The sequence below is a fragment of the Suncus etruscus genome, chromosome 16, assembly GCF_024139225.1.
Source record: "Suncus etruscus isolate mSunEtr1 chromosome 16, mSunEtr1.pri.cur, whole genome shotgun sequence".
Classification (NCBI taxonomy): domain Eukaryota; kingdom Metazoa; phylum Chordata; class Mammalia; order Eulipotyphla; family Soricidae; genus Suncus; species Suncus etruscus.
The window spans coordinates 65,162,642-65,182,669 of record NC_064863.1 but is presented as its reverse complement, the minus strand read 5'-3'; the positions used below and the strand labels follow the sequence as shown (position 1 = coordinate 65,182,669).

The window sequence follows — 20,028 nt, the reverse complement described above, 5'->3', positions numbered from 1 at the left end:
CACAGAGAGATGTCGAAGTGAAAAGCAGACTTGTTTCATGGCTCTTTCCTAACTGGCTTGACTTATTATTTCTTCACTGCTACTCTGCTTCTTCAGACCTATCTGCCTAAGGGGTTAGAAACACGGCATGTAGGGTGATTTCACAACTCGTGTATTTTTATTTTACAGATAGCCAAGCAAGGAGCCAGAGCTAGTATGAGTACTAGATTAATCAGAGGTTTTATAAATTTTCTAAACTAGTTTTATGTTATTCTAGCTTGAAGATGATGCCAGATTTTCTGCTGGTTGTCCTCAGATATGAACAGAGATTATGACTTGAAGTCTCAAGATTATATATTAATGTTAACAAAAATTGTGCTTCTTCCTTCAAGTGTCAACTATCACCTCAAAGCACGAGATGCTTTCTCAAGAGATTTTTCTTTCTCAGATTATGATCTCTGTATATACTAAAAGTCTGGAAAGAAGTCAGTGGGTAAGTATGTGTGGCTTACTGCTCCTACCTTCTTACCCTCAGGTCTCAACCCCTCACACACACATCGTTCTGTCAGGTGAGCCTTCATTTAAGGCCTAAATGGAGTCATGACATGGTAAGATATACTCAATGTCCTATTAAAATTAAAATTGAATGGCAAAATTGACAAAATCTTTATATAAAAATGGCAATGAATGCTTTTCTATCAGTAATTTCTCTAAAGATCAATGGACTAAATTTTCCCACTACAAGATATAGAGTGGCTGGATCTGAAAGTAAAATACAACCTTTAGCTGCTGACAGGAGACATCCATAAATTCTCATGATAAACCCAGACTCAGAATGAAAGGTTGAAAAAAAATCACACAATCTAATGGTAGAAATGTTTTAAAATCATAAGAGTAATACCTGCATCCAACCAAATAGTATTTGAGCTTAAGAAAGTAATAAGAGGTAAGGATGGACAATCCAGTTATTGGTTAAGGGACTGTTAGATCAAGAGGACTTTACTCTTCTCAACATATGTGCCCTAAAAGAAAGAGGAACAAAATTTATAAAGAAACTTCTAATACAAGTTTCATAATACATGAAAAAGATATATCAATGGCAGCACAATTTTGGGAGACTCTGACACCCCACTCTCAACATTAGACAGATCATTCCACAGAATTTCAAGAGCCCTAAGTGCGAAAGTAGAAAAATTGGAATCAATAGACATATCCAGGATTCTCCAACCCCTCACAAAATGCTAATACACAGTTTTCTCCAGTGACCATGGAAAATTCTCAAAGATAGACTACACAGTGGAGCATAATTTGAGTGTTCATAAAGTCACAAAAATAGAGTATCTTTTTAGACCACATGCTATGAAGGTACAAATTAACATTTGGAAATTGAACAATATACTGTTAAACAACTGGATCAAATACATTCTTCAAAATGAGAACAAAGAACAAACTCTCAAAAGTTATGGGACAACAAATACTACTGAGGTAGTAATACTACTAAGCAATATTAAGGAGGTAGTTCATATGATAGGCTTACACTAGGAAACAGGAAAATCTGGAATAAATAACCTTGCCTCACAGCTTGGGAAACTAGAAATGTAGGAAGAACTCTTCAGAATATAAATTTAAGAGATGTTGTTTTAAATTATTGACTCCACTGACAAAGATAGCAATAACAAAAACAAGTGGTAATATAGCAAGTTAAAAAGTTTTTACCGGGAAGGAGGCCAGGCAGATATGTGGCTTCCGGTTCCTTGATCCTGGAGGCCAGCTCTTCCCAGGTATGGAGTTAGGGGACACCCCATGCTGGAGGCCTACTCCCTAGCGTGGGGGGTGCTGGGAGGCTTGGCAGGCCCCCAGCTGACCCCCTATATCTCCCCTGGACTCCAGACCTTCCCTGGTTGCCGGGCCAGGTGGACTCTATAGTGGTCCTCAGGCTTTCCCCCTTTCTCTTCCTACACTAAGGGGGGACACATGGGGAGGAGGGCGGACTGATGCAGCACTAGTGTATGTCAGAACATTCACTGGTAATTTTTTTTCTCATTGGTCTCCATTTCAAAAACTGTGCAGGGGGCATACCGTATATATTCAAAATAAAAATGAGAGGATGGACTCTCAGGCTAGGAAGAGACTTTTTCTATTTGTTTACTCTCAGCAGCCTCTTGGCCTCTTCCTTCTTTCATTTTGTAACTGTGTTTGCTACCATACTAGGTTTCTGATTAGTTCACTACAAGAGCAATGACAACAAAGGGAAGCAAATGAGATGGGGGGGGGGGATCTTTACAGCCCAGCAGTGTCTCTCTCAAGGACTTAGCAGCCTTCTCTTCAACATACAATCAACAAAGATCACACCCCTACTTTTCAGTTTCTGTAGGGCAGTAGGAGCAGGTGGCTGGCTCTAGCTGCAAAACTACCTCTTGTCAGACACAGTCTAATTTTTCCCCCGTGGGATAAAGACAATGTCTTGCACAGATGGCCACCAATTACCATGAGAAATTAGGATGCAGTGTGTGTGAAAAATGATGCAGTCAAGTACTCTTAATTGAGGACTGGTCTCAGTCTCAGTTCATCTTAAGAATACAGAAGGGGGGCCTGGAGAGATAGCACAGCGGTGTTTGCCTTGCAAGCAGCCAATCCTAGACCAAAGGTGGTTGGTTCGAATCCCGGTGTCCCATATGGTCCCCCGTGCCTGCCAGGAGCTATTTCTGAGCAGATAGCCAGGAGTAACCCCTGAGCAACGCCGGGTGTGGCCCAAAAACCAAAACCAAAAAAAAAAAAAATACAGAAGGGTGGACCTGAGCGACAGCACAGCAGGTAGAGCGTTTTGCTTTGTACACGGCTGACCCAGGACCGACCAGGAACTGACTCGGAACCTACACAGGTCCAATTTTGGCATCCCATGTGGTCCCTTGAGCCTTCCAGGAATGATCCCTGGCCCAACACCCCTCCCAAAAAGAATACAGAAGGGGAGGTCACTTATGCCTGTTAAAGTAAAACGGTGAGATTATATTTCTGTATTTGAAGTCTCTAGCAGATTGCCCATGATGCAGACCACATTTTGTTAAATGCTTATTCAAAACTAAGACCACTTTTTTCTTTCTTCTCTTCTAAGTTGTTTCCTGGGTTGGCAAGAGATTTTTTTTTTTATTCTAACTTTTATTAAACACTAAGGCACCATGATTTTCATACTATTTCATAGTTGGTAGGAGCTACACACAACCTTCATTCATGTCAGTAATTCCCTAAGACTAGATTCTGCCCCATATCTTAGGCTAACAAGACACTAAGATACAATAAACAATACCTAAGTGATCAAATAGATCATCTAACCGATCCTAAACTAGCAGGTTATTCTGTAAAATCCTCCTATTCTCTTTAACATTCTTACCACTTTATAAGTACTAACACTGAGACCCAGTTTTGCTATTAAAGACACATACATACACACATATACACACAATCAAACATACATACACAATGAGCCATACTAAATTTGTTCTAGTTCCTCTAATTGTGCAGTATCTTTCATACTTTTCAATAAATTTTTCTATTTTTCCACCCCTGAGTCTGAGTATCTTTATTATTCACTATTTTCATTTTTGAGAATATTAAAGAACCTGTCAACTGTGGATAAACACAGACACCCACAATCAACACATCTGCATCAAATGTAGCTTCACTGGACTACTCAGAGAAGAAACCTGGCTCATGTTGTTTCTTTTACTTTTTACTTTTTTTTTTTTTTTGAAGAATTTTACTTCCCCCCCCCCCCCAGTGATTACACCAATTTACATTCTCATAAACAATGTACTATACTTCTCTCTCTTGCCTCCATATTTTTCTTTTCTTTTTCTTTTTGTTTGCTTGTTTGTTTGGGGGGGCCATACCTGGTGATGCTCAGGGGTTACTCCTGGCTAAGCACTCAGAAATCGCTCTAGGGTAGGGGAACCATACAGGACGCGGGAATCAAACCAGGTCTGTCCTGGATTTGCCAAGTACAAGGCAAACGCCCTACTGCTGAGCTATCCCGCAAAACCACAAAAGCTAACCACTTTTCTTGTTACCATTTGTCTTTTAAAATTAACCCAGGACTCAATTCATAAATGTGCAGAGATTTTTTTTTCCTATCTCAACTTATATATCAAGTTACCAGGTAAACGGTGCCAAACCCTATTGCTAAAGATTTTGAGATAAGGTGCCACAGCAGACTTTGGAGAAGAAAAAGAGACACTCACAGCACAAGGGTCAAGACTGCTGACTGTAACTTCCATTATAGGGAAGAAAGCTTCATGCCATCACAGTCCACCTCCCTTTCTTTAAATTGGGAAAAAGTGTCTGTGGTTTTTTGTTTTTGTTTTTTGGTGGGGCGGGGGACACACAGATAGGAACAATTCAAATAATTCACAGTCAATAAATAAATACGACAAATGTGGAGTACCCACACAGTAAAGTACTGTTCAACTTTAGAAAGAAATGAGCATTATATGAACACTTATGACCAAAGATTTGTTTGAGTACCAGTTGGAGTCCTTTGGGAATATATCTAAGAGGAGAATTTCTGCAGCATATAGTAAGTCTATTGTAACTTTCAAAGAACCATGATTGGTAGCTTTGCTTTCCCTAATTTAATTATAAATTCAAGAAAACTGTTGCTCGACATAGTTTACAATAGCAATTGCTATTCATGAATATTATGAAGCACTCACTTATTTTGTTTTGTTTTGTTTTTTTTGTTTTGTTTTGTTTTTTGTTTTGTTTTTGGGCCACACCCGGCAGTGCTCAGGGGTTACTCCTGGCTGTCTGCTCAGAAATAGCTCCTGACAGGCACGGGGGACCATATGGGACACCGGGATTCGAACCAACCACCTTTGGTCCTGGATTGGCTGCTTGCAAGGCAAACACCGCTGTGCTATCTCTCCGGGCCCAAGCACTCACTTATTGAAGATAAAAAATAGTATACCTTGTATCAGACTTTCTAAACCAATAGTTGTTGAATTAACTGTCTATCATTCTTCTCTGAAGTTGTCTGCATGGTAGGCTTCTGGATATTAATTTAACAGAGGTCTGGGAATTATGTTCAGTATAATGGTTAGGAGTTTTTCCTGTGATCACTAGGTTACAGTACATTTTAGGTCTTTTTTCCTCCCTCAGTACCAATAAGTTTATAGCCTATGTATTTTCCCAGAGGAAGGAGAAGGGATGGAAAAGGGATTTAGCTTGTATGTAACAAAATAATAGCAATGGGAAGGAAAGTATCCAACATGGCAAAATCAACCATAAACTAAACATTCCCACCAATACAGTCATCTAATATTGGATGGGATTGGAGTGGGAGTAAAAAGTCAGGTTCGAATCTAATAGCAAGTCTTTTTTTAAAAACTTAACCACCATAATTTTCCCTAGTATGACCTATTCCTAACAGAATCCTAGAGCTCCAAGGACTGTCCTGACCCTGACCCTTTTCATTCCCCATTGCTCCTTTTTTCTTTCTGACCCAAGATAAACTTTGGGGATATTTAAATTCATTCGTTAAAATAATGAATTATTTTAAACTTTTACTCACAGAATAAAAAATATTAAATAATTATTGTAAAGGCTGTTATTTAAGCGTGACTTCATAATGTATTCCCTTTGCCACATTGAGTTAAATAACTACATAGCACTCAAAATTCATTTGCTTCTACAAAATTACATCAAAGAGCCTCAAGTGTGAATAGATTAGAATGATTTACATGTGAAAGCAGATATTAGAAATCATACTTGCAGCTCCCTTGAGGCTAAAGAGAACCTGAAACTCATACTTGACTGGGCATACTAGCCCAACAAGTCCAAGCAGGCAAAAATATTCTCTATCTCTCAAACAATTAATGCCAATACTCTGTCCTTTCTTGGCTACACATGTCACTGAGAATGTTGGTACTGCCACAGTCTTTTCATCAGTTGTCACTAACTCCCTTTCATGCTCAGTAAAAAGGTCAGAAGATCTAGTGGTTAACTAGTCAAGTCCTTGTTTAAGTGTTGGGTGGACTCACATTTCTGTGCTAGGCTTGATTCTTGCTGGCCATGTAACTTTGGACTGCTTTGTCAACCTCTTTGTGCCTTGATTTCTTCATCTTTAAAATAGAGGCAGAATATTTCCTTCCCAAGAGCAATGTAAGTGCTTAATGAAAGAATGCAAATCTTGTGCCCAGTGCACATAAAAGTAGCAGACAATATTGTTGACATATTAATCATTTTTAGACAGTTTCTTATTTCCTCTTTGTTCCTTTCACTACTGTTTCCCACACCTACATTCTAACAGAAGAAGTGGAAGGAAAGGAATAGTCACATAGGATGTTCCTTTCTGGGATTAGGGAGATAGTTCAAGGGATCACTGCACTTACTTTGCATGTAGGAGCCCTCGTTTCTATACCATGAACTATATGGTTCCCTGAGCACCATCAGGTATGGAACAAAAGTAAAATAACAAGCATCTTATTTTATTTAATTTATTTTTTTGTTTTTTTGGGTCACACCGGGCCACACTCAGGGGTTACTCCTGGCTCTATGCTCAGAAGTCACTCCTGGCAGGCTCAGGGGACCATATTGGATGCTGGGATTCGAACTACTGACCTTCTTCATGCAAGGCAAACACTTTACCTTCATGCTATCTCTCCGGCCCCTTATTTTATTATTTTTAAATACATATTTATAGAAGAACAAAAAGAATGCAACTTGAAAGAAAAGGGTTTGTGTTTTAACCCAAACCATGAGGTTTTATAATCTTATACCCTCTCAACACTGAAAAAATAGCAATTTTGAACAGTTACAAAAAATTAAAATTATAATCAAAAGTCTCTACAACATGAGGTCAGAAAAATAGTACAAGAGGTAAAGCACTTGCTTGCCTGCAGTTGACACTGACTCAATTCCAGCACTACATATGGTCACCTTCAACCACTGTCTGGAGTAGACCCTGAGCACAGAGCCAGGGATGGCTCCAGAGAACCCCATGTGCACTCAAAAAAATTTAAATAAAAATATTTTCCAATGAAGTTGGAATAATAGTAGAGCAGTTAGGGCACCTGCTTTGCATACAACTGTCCTGGATTTGATCTCTGGTATCACATATGGTCTCCAGAGCCCTGCCAGTACCTATAAGTATAGAGCCAGGAATAAGCCCTGAGTATGACCACATATGACCTAAGAACCAAAAATAAAAACAAAATAAAATGTTTCCATACAGCAAAAACTCAGGTGTAGATGATTTTACCAGTGAGTTTTATCAAAGATTTTTGTTTGTTTGTTTGCTTTTGAGTCATACCCAGTGTATGACTACCCTGGTCGGCTCTGAGGACTATATGGGATACAGAGAATCAAACCTGGGTCCTTCATGTGCGAGGTAAGTGTCCTGCCAGCAGTACTATCTCTCTGGCCTCAAGTTATATCAAATTGTAAAGATGACTGATATATTTCAAGCTCTTCAAAAATATCAAAGAAAAAAAAAGCATCTTCCAAACAGTTTCTATGAAAAGTTTAAGTCAGGGGCCAGAGATATAGGAGATAAGACATTTGCTTTGCATATGGCCAAGTTGGCACTGCACATGATTCCCTCCAAGTACAAACAAAAATGATTTCTGAGCACCACCAGTAAAACAAACAAGAAAAATAAAACACCCTGCAAGTCACTTTTAAGGGAAATAGATGAAGATGCATGGAAGTAGATGAAGATACATAGAAATGAAAAGATAGTCTATATTAATTAAATGAAATAATAAACACTGTTAAAATGACCAAAATGTATATTACATTATATAGATTCAATGCAATCCCTACCAAATTCCAATGATACTCTTAAAGTAAATAGAACAAATATTAATAAAATGTTTATGGAACCATATAGTTCACTGAGTAGCCAAAAAAAAAAAAAAAGTCAGGAACATCATGGTCATTGGCTTTAAGTTACATTTAAAATGTATAGTAATCAAAATAGTGTGCTTTTAAAATAAAAGCAGACATCCAGACTAGTGGAATAGAACCCAGAAACAACCATCAGATATCAGGGCATTAATTTACACAAAGTACTCAAGGGCATAGAGTGGAGGAAGGAAGGTCTTTTTAATGAATAGTGGCGAGAAAACTGGATAGCCATAAGAAAAAAAATTAGACCATTAACTCATATCATATATAAAACTTAACTCAAAATTGGTTAGAGACTTAGATGAGAAACTTGAGATTTAATTAGCAAGGAAAATAAAAGCAAAAATAATTGGGGGCAAGATAATACAGTAAGTTGAACACTTGCCTTGCATATGGTTAACCCAGGTTCCATCACTGGCATCACATATGAGATCCCAAGCACTACCAGGAACAGCTCCTGAGCACAGAGACAGGACTAAATCTGAACATAGGTGGGTATGCCCCTCTCCCAAAATAATGGATTGGTAAATATAAAAGGATTTTCACAGAAAAAAATGAAAATTAAATTAAATTAAAACAAAAAGATATCCTACTGGTTGAGAAAAAAATATGTGCATCTCATACATTAACAAAGGGCAAATATCCAAGATCTATAAATAACTAAAAAAATAAGTGACTCCATCAAAATAAATGGGGAAAAGTCAGTGTATAGAAGACCAGGTGCTTGACTTGCATGCCACTGATCAAGTTCAATCCCTCATTCTTTATGGTTCCCCAACCACTTCCCAAGGGCTCACTACTGAGCACAGAAACAGGAGTAGTTCCTGAGCAACAGAGATTATTGTTTAAAAACAAATGGGGAGAAAAGATAAATGGACACTTCTCCAAAGAAGACAAACAGGTGATCAACAAAAAAATGTTCATCTCTGATTATCATAGAAATGCAAATAAAAACATGAGATGCAAATAAAAAATGAGACACCTTACAGACTATATCAAAAGGCCAGAAACAATCAGTGCTGGAGTGGATGTGGAGAAAAAGAAACCCTTGTTGCATATTGTTGTATATTGCCTGGTCCTGCTTATGGAAAATGGTATGGAAATTTCTCAAGAAATTAAAACTAGAACTGTGGAGAAAGGCAGGACCAAGACAACCACCCCAAAAGAAATAGTTCTGTGAACGTACCCATGACTTTCACACAAAGGACACATTAAAAAATGAACGAACGGAGCTTAGAATCTCACAAGATGCCTTGCCAAGAAAATTCAAAGGAGATCACAGCTTTTGCCTCAGGGAGACTCAAGACTGTGGAAGGTAAAACTTCCAAAAGACCTAAGGAGTGCTTCCCAGAAGGAATGGAAAAGCAGAAACTGAATGAGTCAAAGAATCAGCAAGTCTAACTGGACAAAAAATACCAACTTCAAGTGGAAGTGAGCTGAGGAGACTTACATTTATACTAATGCTTGGTAAGTTGAAAACTCAGAACTGAGTCTACCATAGTGATTTGTAACTCCTGACATGAACAAGAAAAGCCATTTGGGGGGGGGGGGGCACACCTGGTGACACTCAGGGGTTATTCCTGGCTATGCGCTCAGAAATCGCTCTTGGCTTGAGGGACCATATGGGATGCCGGAGATCGAACTGCTGTCCATCCTGGGTCAGCCTCATGCACGGCAAATGCCCTACTGCTGCGCCACTGCTCTGGCCCCTAGAAAAGCCATTCTTGAATGAGACAAACCTAGGAGGGGTGCAAATTTGGCTCAGCCCTGACAGGTTTCTGAGCTGTCCTAACAGGTACGCTCTGAGGTGTTGAGCATTTAGCAGATATCAGTTTTGTGGAACGCAGGAGTCTCAGACTTGTTAAACCTTATAAAAGGCATGGCTACTGCTTTTCCTATCTGGGAGTAGCCAATCCTAAATTTAGAACCATCTAACAAGATCAATCTTTGGTCTGCCCAGCAGTGTTCTAGCCACTGCCCCATCTTGTTGGGCTCAAAGTTCAGGCTCCACCCTTCAGGCTTGTAGTCACAAACCACTCAGAACTAAAGGAAGTTTCCACAAAGAAGGCACAATAGACTTAACCTTCAACCTTCAACCAGATGCAAAGATCCAATAAGGCTCTGGCTTATGCCTATACCACTGGGTCAAAAAGAGATCTGGAACTGGCATTCCCCAGTACAAATAGGGAGCAGTTGTTCTCCGGGCTACATCTGGGAACAGCTGTCACTGAAAAAGCAACAGGGAGTTAGCTGCTGTTGCAAGTCAGCCCCTGAAGAGGTTGATGAAGAGGGATGGAGGATGAGGTCTTTCCCCTTCAGCTCGAAGCACACGTCTGCTACCCTATCTAGCCGACCGTTCTGAGGTGAAACGGCGGATAAACAACTCGCAGACAGTCAGGCTTGTGGAAATATTAGCTTTACTAGGTGGCAAGACTGAAGTCCAAAACCTCAGCATCAGTTCCTGCCAAAAGCCTCTCGCCTTCCACAGACCCTTGTTTTTATCCCCCAGAATCAGGTACCACCCAATGGTGGGATCAGATACCACCCAATGGTGAAAGCAGAATCAGGTACTACCTTAGGGTGAGGGCAGAATGCCAGGTCACACCCTAGGGTAGGGCACAATCACAGATCAGGTTAGGGTCAGTAACATAATAATCCCCTAAAATATTTACATACACAACAAACTGCCATCTCAGAGGCTGCAGCAGGAAGCAGATACCCTGAGAAGACATCTGAGGAACAAGACATATCAAAACTGGTACTGGCTAATGCAAAAATTCCCCGGGGCTATGAAGATCAACTTGTTGGATACTGAATATACATGACTACTGCCCAATCAAAAGAACTATGATCCACTTCAACTGCCAATCACTAGCTACTATGAACCTAGAGTCAGAGAACAGGTCAGCTAGACCATGATACTATAGCAGCTACAAAGAACTGGTACCACAAATCAGAGACCTTGGCACAAGTATCATCATGTAAGTCATTTAAAAAATCCTCACAAAGCATTTGTGGCTGCCAGATCAGTAGGATTATAGTCATTAGTTTGATACTGCAAATGAAAACACCATAACTCTGCTTAAACAAACTCAGGACACCACTCTAAGTTTCCTGGAGCACCTGGAATGATGAAAAAATAAAGTTCAGTCATATCCAAATGAAATAAAAAAAACCCAGTAATATCTTCCGGCACATCAGAACTTTCAATAGTAGAGAATTACATTGAATGTATAAAGGCCTGGTTTTGACCCCTAAGAACAAATGATCCCTGCAACAATTAATTGATCACATAACATGATGTTTCAGCTATCCTTCATGGTATAAATTATATATACAGTTATTTATTCATAAATTTTTTTAGACAGCGGATGTAACTCACGGGGACAATCTGGCATCATAGCTGCAGATGGTTATGGCTATTTAGGAATAGGATGGGCTATAAATCCTCTATGGGGACTCCTGATTTGTAGGTTCTCTCCACGTGGCCTCAATCACCCTGTGGTATAATCAAACCTTCTAATATGGAGCTTGAATCCCAAGGAAATAGAGAAATAGGAAATAGTTCTTGCATCCTAGACTAGGACTCATACATAATCTGTTCTGTGACATTCTTCAGAGGAGGCAGGGCACAAAGCCAGTCCAAATTCAAGAAGAGGGGAATAAACCACCTTCTACTGGAAAACAGCAGGAATCACTACAAAGAATGAAAGAACTGTTGACAGTTATAATGGGAGAGTACACACCATACAGGATTGTAACATTTGTGGGATTATTTAAATATTTCTATTTAGTACATTAACACTTTCAGCATAAAAGTACATATGTCTATAGGCTGAACCTCCACTGAGTTTAACATCTATATTCCAAATTAAAGGTGAATACAAAGATCCCTTTTTGCCTTGTCCCATTCAAGCCTGCTAAGGAGGTTTATTTCTTCTTCCAAGTCCTGGAGAATTGAGTAATTTGAAAGAGGCACCAACAGACATATATTTATAAGGGCACTTATTCTTCTCAGTGACGGAAGTTCTTTCTCTTTCTGGGTCCTGGATTATTGTGTAATTTGCAAAAGGTACCTACAGGTATTCATTTAGAAGGGTACTTGTTCTCAGATAAAGGATTTTGAGTTTAGGCACTGAGAGGTATGAACCACCTGGAAAATTCCTGATTGTTTCTCTGCCAAAGGTTTGCTTTCAATCTCAGCAGTAATCTGTCCTCGCTGTGTCTTTCATACATCCCCCAAAGTGTAACAGGACGTGATTAGTCTGGGTCGCTGCCATTTAGTAGCTAGGCCCTGTATGCAGAGGTCAAAAAAAAGACAAGTGGGGCTGGAAAGCCACGGCCTAGCCACTGCCAATGTTCCAGACTCAGTTCTGCCCTCACAGTCTGCCCCAGTTATCTGAAATAAAGTTATACACAGCCTCCAAAGCCCAGCATCTTAAAAAAAAAGCAATCCTTTATCTTGAATTTCAGGCAAGGCAAGTCAGTAGCTACTCTTTTTGCATGTCTGGGACAAATATTGGGATCATTGTGTTTCATCTGCTTGTCATAAACTGAAAGCAGTCCAGGAGCTCGTTTTATTCCTTTACTCTCTTACTCCCATCTCTTGTTAACCCACATTTATCCATTTTTCTGTACTAATGATTCTTGTTTTGGCCAAGGTGGATTACATATCTTTCACAGTAATTTTTTGGGTGGAGTCTGAAGCTTCAGCAGGCAACGCGTCACGGCAAGGTTCCATGCTGTAGGCTTTTTGGCCAAGATAAGGTGAAGATGCTGCCTTGGCTGCCCCCCACAGCCTTCTCTCTCCTTCTTCCCCGTCCCCAGGGTTATTCCTGGACACCTGCTCAGGGTCCCATCAAGTGGGTCTGGTGAGGTGCAATTTAAAAGAGAACCCAGGCTTCCTTGTACCTGCAAGGGGGTGAGAGGGGACTGGTGAACTTTCAACTTCCAGCAATTAGGAAGCAAATGCCTCTCAGGGAGTCGGAAGCTTCAGCAGGCAACAAGGGGAGGACATGGCTCCATGTACTCTTTGCTTGTCCAAATCACAAACCAAAGTGGTGTATCGGAAACACCCCCTCCCTCTTGACTATTTCTAAAACATAAAAGGGTCACGTGTATCTCCTTTGTATATCTCAGATGTATTCCCTTAACATCTATAACCCTTTTCGAACATCCTCATATAGTGACAATTTTGCCCACTGGATTTTTTATTTGATTGTTTGATTTTCCCTCTTTGAGATCTGTTTTATAAGCAATACTGGTAGAAGAGAATATCTGTATAGATTTCATGTTTGAACCAAGTTATGGGGAATGTTGGACTTTATTTGTCGGCCCCCAGATGCACCAACAATATCTTGTGGCATTGCTTCTCTTTTGCATAGGCACATTAAAATGGGAAAATATTACATATGCAAACAAGTTCTTATCTAATAGAGATGGGAACACAAATTTGGTAATGTAATTAGGCCTTTTACCCTGAACATTGGCATAATGATTTGGCTTAGGCCTCAGAAAAATGGGCATCGCCCACACACACCTGAACAATGGATACCATCTATGGAAACAACCACAATTGTCTATAACATTACCAGTATCCAAATCTCTACCAGGGAAGACCTACCACTGCTTTGGCATTGATTTACTCCAAAGAGTGCTCCCAACACCCAGACGACTCAGCAAAAGTCTGCATGTAGGGCAGATTGCTCTGCATTTAATGGTATGCTGAAACTAGAGGATGCTCCACATCTGCCTGACATCGATGAAAGAAATGCACAGAATCCAGAGTCTTTAAATATAAGAATCTGATACTGAGGCTGGGAAAATCTACAAAACTACGCCTGCTCAGTGGGGCCCAACTGTGAAAAATTGTGAGTGCTGCCTGTGTATGTCTGTCTACTGTCCTGCTGCGTGAACCTCTTGGGAGTGGGCCGAAAAGAGGCTCCAGAAAACTCGCTCTACCAGAGGCCACTTTGCTATGCGGCCATGTGCTCTTTTAAGGAAAGAACACCATTCCAACAAGAAGAAAAAATCACACTAAGAACTGTGCTGGATCACTGAAGCCCAGCATTTCTCTCCAGACTGTCTTCTCTGCTGCGTGCTCGGGCCTAAGATTTGGTCCTGTGTGAGGCTTCATCCGCGGAGGATTACCCTCCCTTGGAGGCAAGTTGACCCATCCAGAAAGGGCAGAGCCAGAAAAGTGTGGCTGCCTACATCATTTAGCCAATGAATACCACCACAACACGTAGAAAAACCCACAATACAAGTGTGACAATGCGAAAACAATGCAGGCCAGCATCAGACATAGAGAATGAAGATGACAATTCTGATGACCAGATAATTACCAACCAACTAATCAACCTCTCAGATAAAGACTTTAGACAAGGAATATGGAAGATGCTCAAAGAACTCAAAGAAACCATGGATCAAGTTGAACAGAACACTAATAAGAACCAAGAAAATATGAAGACAGAAAACACAAAACTCCAAACTGAAATAACATGTCAACTAACAGGCCCAAAAAATCAGTAAACGAAGTGAATGACAAAATGGATAAGCTCTGGGACAGGGTATCAGAAGCTGAAAATAGACATGGTGCTGTGGAAGATGAGATAAATAACAATTCCATCCAGCGGGAGAGATTGGAAAAAAAAAAACTTAAAGCAAATGAACAGACAGTGGAAATAGTAGTCAAAGAATGGGAACAGATGAAAATAGAATTCTATGATAAGCTCAACAGAAACAACTTAAGAATCATTGGAGTCCCAGAGACCCAGGAAGAAAATTTCCAGGAAGAATCAATGGTCAAGAACATCATTAAAGAGAAACTTCCAGAGAAAAAGAATATATGTGATCAAATCCTGCATGCCCGAAGAGTACCAACCAAAAGAGACCCCAGAAAAAATACCCCAAGACACATCCTAGTCACAATGATGAATCCCACAGATAAAGACAGAATTCTGAAAACAGCAAGATCAAAAAGGGAAGTTACATTCAAGGGAGCATCCTTGAGATTTACAGCAGACCTGTCACCAGAAACACTCAAGGCAAGAAAGCAGTGGTGGGATATTGTGACAAGAATGAATGAAATGAATGCTTCACCTAGAATACTGTACCCAGCAAAATTCACTTTCTGGTTTGATGGAAGAATACATGGTTTCACAGACAAAAAACAGCTCAGAAACTTTACGGATTCAAAACCAATCTTAAGAGAAAAACTGAAAGACCTAATTTAAGACAAGACTAACCAAAAGACACACCAAATTTCAATATAAAGATGGCATTAAATCCCAGGACAATTCTTTATCTCAACGTCAATGGACTAAATGCAATAGTTAAGAGACACAGAGTGGCTAAATGGATCAAAAAACTCAATCCAACCTTCTGCTGCCTACAAGAAACGCACCTGAATAGTCAGAACAAACATAGACTGAAAATAAAAGGCTGGAGAAAAATTATCCAAGCAAACAACACCCATAAAAAAGCTGGAGTGGCCATACTAATATCAGATAATGCAAACTTTATACTCAGGAAGGTTGTAAGGGACAAAGATAGACATTTTATATTAATCAAGGGGTATGTAGAACAGGAAGAAATAACTCTCCTAAACATGTATGCACTGAATGAGGGGCCAGCAAAATATTTAATACAATTGTTGACAATTCTGAAAAATAATATCAATAACAACACAATAATTGTGGGGGACCTCAACATGGCTTTGTCAACACTAGATAGGTCAACCAGACTGAAACCCAACCAGAATATACTAGACCTGAGGAGAGAAATGGAAGAAAGAGGCCTAGTGGATATATATAGGACACTCCATCCCCAGAAACCTGGATACACATTCTTCTCCAATGTACATGGGACATTCTCCAGGATAGACTACATGCTGGCACATAAAACATACCTCCATAATATCAAGAGGATAGAAATTTTGCAGGCTACCTTCGCTGACCACAGGCTCTGAAATTATTTGTGAATTCCAAAGAAACGTAGAAGAAAAACTTTAACACCTGGAAGTTAAACAGCCTCATGCTCAATAACCAGTGGGTCCGAGATGAAATCAAGGAGGAAATCAAAAGGTTCCTGGAAACAAATGACAATAAAGACACACACTATCAGAATTTATGGGACACAGCAAAAGCAGTACTGAGAGGAAAATTTATAGCTTTACAAGCACACATCAGAAAGGAAGAAGGAGCTTACCTGAGTAGCTTAATGACACAGCTAATAGAACTAGAAAATGCTCAACAAAAGGACCCAAGAATAGGAAGACAGAAGGAAATGACAAAGCTGAGAGCAGAAATCAACGAAGTGGAAACTCAAAAAACAATCCGAAAGATCAACGAAAGCAGAAGTTGGTTCTTTGAAAAAATAAAAAGATTGATAGACCACTGGCAAAACTAACAAAGAAAGAGAGAGAGAGAGAAACTTGATAACTCATATTAGGAATGAAAAAGGAGAGATCACTACTGATATGGCAGAGATTCAAAGGGTAATCAGAAACTACTTTGAGAAACTCTACGCCAATAAATATGAGAACCTGGAAGAAATGGATAAATTCATGGACTCTTATAATCTTCCAGGGTTGAAGGAAGAGGATGTAGCATATCTAAACACCCCCACCTCCATTGATGAAATTAAAATGGTAATCAAATGTCTGCCCAAAAACAAAAGTCCAGGCCCAGATGAATTCACTAATGAATTCTTTCAAACTTTCCAAGAGGAACTACTACCAATCCTGGCAAGACTCTTTCATGAAATTGAACAAACAGAAACACTTCCAAATAGCTGTTATGAAGCCACCATCACCTTGATACCTAAACCAGACAGAGATGCTACAAAAAAAGAAAATTACAGACCAATATCGCTGATGAATGCAGATGCAAAGATCCTCAACAAAATCCTGGCAAATAGCATTCAATGCCTCATTAAGAAGATCATCCACTATGATCAAGTAGGTTTCAACCCAGGAATGCAAGGATGGTTTAACAGCCATAAATCTATCAACATAATACACAACATCACCAACAGAAAAATAAAAATCACATGAACATATCAATAGATGCAGAGAAAGCATTTGATAAGGTCCAACACCCATTCTTGATCAAAATTCTCAGCAAGATGGGAATGGAAGGAACCTTTCTCAATATAGTTAAGGCCATCTACCACAAGCCAGTGGCAAATATTATCCTCAATGGAGAAAAACTAAAAGCCTACCCTCTAAATTCTGGCACAAGACAAGGTTGTTCTCTCTCACCACTCCTATTCAACACAGCACTGGAAGTACTCACTATAGCGATTAGGCAAGAAAAAGATATCAAGGGAATCCAGATAGAAAAGAAAGAAGTCAAGCTCTCTCTGTTTGCAGATGACATGATACTCTACTTAGAAAACCCTAAAGACTCTATCAAAAAGCTTCTAGAAACAATAGCCTCATATAGCAAGGTGGCAGGCTACAAAATTAACACACTAAAATCAATGGCTTTTCTATACACCAATAGTAATAAGGAAGAAATGGACATTAAGAAAACAACCCCGTTCACAATAGTGCCACACAAACTCAAATATCTTGGAATCAACTTGACTAAAAATGTGAAGGACCTATACAAAGAAAACTATAAAACTCTGCTCCAAGAAATAAGAGAGGACATGCAGAAATGGAAAAACATACCCTGCTCATGGATTGGCAGAATTAACATAATCAAAATGCAATACTCCCCAAGGCATTATACAGATTTAATGTGATCTCTCTAAAGATACCCATGACATTCTTCAAAGAAGTGGATCAGGCAGTTTTGAAATTCGTTTGGAACAATAAACACCCTAGAATAGCTAAAGCAATCATTGGGAAAAAGAGTATGGAGGAATTACTTTTCCCAACTTTAAACTGTACTACAAAGCAATAGTTATCAAAACAGCATGGTATTGGAATAAGGACTGGCCCTCAGATCAGTGGAATAGGCTTGACTACTCAGAAAATGTTTCCCAGACATACAATCACCTAATTTTTGATAAAGGAGCAAGAAATCCTAAATGGAGCAAAGAAAGCCTCTTCAACAAGTGGTATTGGCACAACTGGTTAGCTACTTGCAAAAAAATTGAACTTAGACCCCCAGCTAACATCATGTATGAAGGTAAAATCCAAATGGATTAAAGACCTCAATATCAGATCCGAAACCATAAAGTATATAGAACAGCACATAGGCAAAACACTCCAGGACATTGAGACTACAGGCATATTCGAGGAGGAAACTGCACTCTCCAAGCAAGTAAAAGCAGAGATTAACAGATGGGAATATATTAAACTGAGAAGCTTCTGCACCTCAAAGGAAATAGTGCCCAGGATACAAGAGCCCCCCACTGAGTGGGAGAATCTATTCACCCAATACCCATCAGATAAGGGGCTAATCTCCAAAATATACAAAGCATTGACAGAAATTTACAAGAAAAAAAATCTAATCCCATCAAAAAATGGGGAGAAGAAATGGACAGACACTTTGACAAAGAAGAAATACAAATGGCCAAAAGACACGTGAAAAAATGCTCCACATCTCTAATAATCAGGGAGATGCAAATCAAAACAACTATGAGGTACCACCTCACACCTCAGAGAATGGCTCACATCACAAAGAATGAGAATTAACAGTGTTGGTGGGGATGTGGAGAGAAAGGAAATCTTATCCACTGCTGGTGAGAAGGCCGTCTAGTTCAACCTTTATGGAAAGCGATATAGAGATTCCTCCAAAAACTGGAAATTGAGCTCCCATACGATCCAGCTATACCACTCCTAGGAATATACCCTAGGAACACAAAAATACAATACAAAAATCCCTTCCTTACACCTATATTCATTGCAGCACTAGTTACCATAGCAAGACTCTGGAGACAACCAAGATGCCCTTCAACAGATGAATGGCTAAAGAAACTGTGATACATATACACAATGGAATATTATGCAGCTGTCAGAAGAGATGAAGTCATGAAATTTTCCTATACATGGATGTACACGAAATCTATTATGCTGAGTGAAATAACTCAGAGAGAGAGAAAAATGCAGAATGGTCTTACTCGTCTATGGGTTTTAAGAAAAATGAAAGACATTCTTGCAATAATAATTTTCAGACACAAAAGAGAAAAGAGCTGGAAGTTCCAGCTCACCTCAGGTAGCTCACCACAAAGAGTGATGAGTTTAGTTAGAGAAATAACTACATTTTGAACTGTCCTAATAATGAGAATGTATGAGGGAAATGGAAATCCTCTCTAGAGTACAGGTGGGGGGTCGGGTGAGGAGGAGGAAGATTTGGGACATTGGTGATGGGAATGTTGCACTGGTGATGGGTGGTGTTCTTTATATGACTGAAACCCAAACACAATCATGTATGTAATCAAGGTGTTTAAATAAAATATTTTAAAAAATCAGAAATGACTTAAAAAAAAAAAAGAATCTTATACCAACAATAGCTAAGGTTTGAAAAAGTTTCACCAGGACCACGGAGAATGACTCGGGTTGGAGAAACTGGTATGCCTGGAACCCAGAGTCGGTCTTATGCCAATAAACTTCTGGGTTGAGGCCTTTTTGTAATCAGGTCAAACATTTTTTCCATTTTCCCCATTTTTCTGGAACTATGCAAACAAAGGCGATTGCCACTATCACATCTTTACTATATTTTTTTACTCTTATCCTTTAAAGAAAAAAAACACAACTTACTGAACTTAAAAACAAATAAGTGTAGTAGAATGCCTGTCTCGAATACAGGCAAGGGTTGGGAAGGAGAGAAGGGGTAATGTTACACTGGTGAAGGGTGGTGTTCTGGTTATGACTGTAACCCAACTATGATCATGTTACTTAAATTAAAAATATATTTAAAAATTGTACATGGATTCTGTTTTATTTATCTTAATGTTCTTTGACTGAAAGTTCAAAGTTAATATATCAGCAAGGGGACTTCTGAAAATTCTCTTTCTTTGCATCTTTGTTCTCATAATTAAAAATAAAAAAATTAAAAATATATATATTTAAAAAAGAAAATATAAGGTAAAGCTTTCGAAGGAAAAGTTAGGTATATAATGAAGAAAGACAAAAGAAATAATCTACAAATTGTAGGAATACCAGAAGAGAAGGAAATAGGGAAAGGGGAAGAACAA

The 20,028-nt window shown here is 39.2% G+C and overlaps 1 protein-coding gene across 1 annotated transcript in view; it reads left to right on the top strand.

The window, feature by feature from the left end:
* Nucleotides 1-20,028, top strand: part of SCARB2 (scavenger receptor class B member 2) — a 146,911-nt gene that overhangs the window by 62,068 nt on the left and 64,815 nt on the right. The gene's annotated exons all lie outside the window — the stretch shown is intronic.